The 3,868-nt window shown below is 42.5% G+C and overlaps 1 pseudogene; it reads left to right on the top strand.

Annotated features, from left to right (window-relative positions):
- The first annotated feature begins 572 nt into the window (after positions 1–572).
- On the top strand, positions 573–3,340 carry LOC116091427 (annotated as a pseudogene).
- Positions 3,341–3,868: the final 528 nt, after the last annotated feature.

Here is a 3,868-nt window from a genome sequence, read left to right as displayed (position 1 = left end):
AGTTTCTACTCCAATTGCAGTGCCATCTGTTGCCAATCATGCACATAGAACCTTATGGAGTGTGCCCTATGATTAGTTGACTGAGGAAAAGAAGACTAGGGACTGGTTTACTCATGGCTCTGTACTTTATTCAGGTACCGCCCAGAGGTGGACAGCTGCAGCACTGCATCATCTTTCTGAGTCAACCCTGCAAGAAACTGGTGAAGGGAAAGCTTTACAGTGGGCAGATCTTTGAAAAGCACATGGTCATATTTTTTTAGAAAGAGAAATGAACATATGTGTTATTGTTCACTGCTTCATGGACTCTAGCCAATGGATTGACTGCATGGTTAGGGACTTGGAAAGACCATAATTGGACAAATGGTGAAAAAGACATTAAGGGAAGAAATATGTGGATAGAGTTTTGCAAATGGGTGAAGATTGTGAAGATACTATAATCCATGAAAATGCTTATCAAAAGGTGGCTTCAACAGAAAGAAGCTCAATAATTAAGTAAATAGGATGGCCCATTCTGTGAATAGTTAACACAGCTATCCTTGTCATTGCTGAGTAACCCCATGAACAAAGTGGCAATGGTGGCCGACATACAGGTTATGTATGTGCTTGAGAATATGGGCTTCCACTTGCTAAGGCAGATCTGGCTACAGCTGGTGCTAAAAGCAGAGACCATACTGAGCCCCAGATACAGCACCATTTCTCAGGTTCTTCTGTCTGTGAGTTGGTGGAAAGCTGATAACACTGGACTTATTGCTTACCTCTTCATCCTTACTGGAGTAGATATTTATTATGTTTATGGATTTTTCTTTCTCTCACATAATGCTTCAGCCAAAAGCAACATACAATGACTTATAGTACACCATTTTTGCTGTCATGGTATTCAACACAGATTGCTCTGAACAAGAAATTCACTTTTAAGCCATAGAAGTGGGACAGTGGGCACACAATTATGGAATCCACTGATCTTACCCTCTTCTTTACCATCTTGAAGCAGCTGGTCCAAAGGTAGAATGGCCTTTTGAAAACACAGTTACTGTGCCAATTATGTGGCAGCAGCCTGGAGGGTTGGTTCAGAATTCTCCAGAAGGAGGTATATGCTTTGAATATCCAGTATATGGTATAGTTTCTCTCTAGTTGAGATTGCTGGATCCAGGAAACAAGGGGTGTAAAATCAAATGATTCTACTCACTATGACTCCTAGGGACGCACTAGGAACATTTTTGCTTCCTGTTCCTATGACCTTAAGTTCTGCTATCCTAGAAATTTGGGTTCCAGAGTGGGAAGCACCCTTGGCAAGGAGGCACAATAAACTGAACTGGAAGCTCAGACTTCCTCCTAGCCACTTTGGGTTTCTGATACCCTTAAGCCAATAGGCTAAGAAAGAAATAACAATACTAGGAGGACCGATAGATGCAGATTACCAAGGAGAAATTGGATTGCTTCTCTGATAAGAAAGATTATGTCTAGAGTACAGGAGATCCTTTAGAGCATCTCTTGGTCCTACTGTGGGTTGTGATTAAAGTCAATGGAAAATTATAACAGCTTAATCCAGGCAGGATAACAAAGGGCGAAGACCCATCAGGGATGAAGGTATGAGTCAGTCCTCCAGGAAAAAAGCCAAGACCTGCTGAAGCTTGCAAAGGTTGAAGGAAATACAGAATGAGTAGTAGAGGAAGGTAGTTATAAATACCAGCTAAGGTCATGTGATTAGTTGCAGATATGAGGATTATAACTGACATGATTCTGTCATGTTTTACTAAAAATGTACTGTTATTTGTGTTTTCTTTTGTCAATTGCTTTATCATGTAATGTAACATTAATTAAGAGAGTTTATTAGTGGTTATATTGGAGTTTGAGATACTAAAATAATATCACTGTATTGGATAGTTTTATGTCAACTTGACACAAGCTAAAGTCATTTGAGAGGTGGGAACCTCAATTAAGAATTACACTGACCACCTAAGAATCACACTGTAAGAAGCAACACCTCCTCATCACCTCCACCATCTGTCTGGCAGTTAAGAAGCAGCAACCACTCATGAGTGCATCCTCATCCATGTTGGCCAGGCTGTTGTCCAGATCAGCAAAGCCTGATGGGAGCTCTACTGTCTAGAACACACCATTTCGCTTGACGGCCAGAAGTCAAGTGACAAGACCATTGTGGGAAGATCTGACTCCTTCAACACCTTCAGTGAGACAGGTGCTGGCAAGCAGGTACCCCAGGCAATGTTCTTAGATCTGGAACACACAGTTATTGATGAAGTTGGTACCTACTGTCAGCTCTTCCACCCTAAGCAGCTCATCACAGGCAAGGAAGATGTTGCTAATAACTATGCCCATGGTCACTGCACCATTGGCAAGGAGATCAAGGACCTTGTCTTGGACAGAATTTGAAAACTATCTGAGCAGTACATGGATCTTTGGTGGTTCTTGGTTGTCCACAGCTTTGGCGGGGGAACTGGCTGCTGTTTACCTCCTGCTGATGGAGCAGCTCTCTGTTGATTATGGAAAGAAGTACAAGCTGGAATTCTCCATTTATCCAGCCCCCCAAGTTTCTAAGCTAAGCCCTACAATTCTGTCCTTATCACTCATACCACATTTTAGCACTCTGATTTTGCCTCATGGTAGACAATGAGGCCATCTATGACATGTGTCATAGAAACCTTGACATTGAGTGCCCAACCAACACTAACCAAAACAAGTTGATAGGTCAAATTGTGTCTTCCCTGCTTCCCTCAGATTTGAAGGGACTTTGAATATTGATCTTACAGAATTCCAGACTAATCTTGTGCACTACCCTTGAATCTACTTCCCTATGGCCACATATACTTCTGTCATCTCTGTTGAGAGAGCCTACTATGAGCAGCTTTCTGTAGCAGAGATCACCAGTACCTCCTTTGATCTGGCCAACTAAATGGTGAAATGTGATCTTCGCCATGGTAAATACATGGCTTGCTGCCTGTTGTACCATGCTGAGATGGTTCCCAAAGACATCAATGCTGTCATTGCCACCATCAAGTTTGTAGACTGGTACCCCACTGGTTTCAAGGTTGGAATTACAAAACTCCCACTGTGGTACCTGGTGGCAACCTGCCATAGGCCAGAGAACTATGTGCATGCCGAACAACACCATAGCCATTGCTGAGGTCTGGGCTTGTCTATATCACAAGTTTGATCTGTTGTATGCCAAGTGTGCCTTTGTGTACTGGTATGTGAGTGAGGGCATGGAAAAAGGGAAGTTCTCTGAGGCCTGTGAGAGCATCCTGCCCTAGAGCAGGGTTATGAGGAGGTTGCTGTAGATTCTTTTGAAAGTGAGAGTGAAGAAGAAGGAGAGGAACGCTAAATTAATTGTCACAAAGGTGCTGCTTCACAGGGAAGTTTCTTCTGTCCTAACATAGAAAGCTGTAGTCCAATCAGTAATTTTGTATGTGGCAATGTGTGCTTTCATACAATTATTGACTTATGCTTTAAATATGAATGATTTGTCATAGACCCAAGCTGTCTGCTTCAATGATGGGTTTGAAATTAAATATTTGCTGTCTTAAAAAGAAAGAAAAGAATAAAGGAAGGAAGAAAGGAAGAAAAGAAGGAAGGAAGGAAGGAAGGAAGGAAGGAAGGAAGGAAGAAAAGAAGGAAGGAAGGAAGGAAGTGGCATCATAAGATCAGACTGTATAAAAGCCTGTAGGGCATTTTTGTAATTAGTGATTGATGGGGGGCTTAGCCCATTGTGGGTGGTGTCATGTCATCCCCTGGCTGATGGTCATAGATTCTTTAAGAAGCAGGCTGAGCAAGCCATGAGGAGCAAGCCAGTGAGCAGCACTCCTCTATGGCTTTGTCATCAGCTTCTGCTCCAGGCTCCTGCCCTATTTGA

Source organism: Mastomys coucha, unplaced genomic scaffold (genome assembly GCF_008632895.1).
Source record: "Mastomys coucha isolate ucsf_1 unplaced genomic scaffold, UCSF_Mcou_1 pScaffold15, whole genome shotgun sequence".
Classification (NCBI taxonomy): Eukaryota; Metazoa; Chordata; class Mammalia; order Rodentia; family Muridae; genus Mastomys; species Mastomys coucha.
Note: the sequence above shows the minus strand (reverse complement) of the source record. Positions and strands in the feature narration are given on the sequence as shown.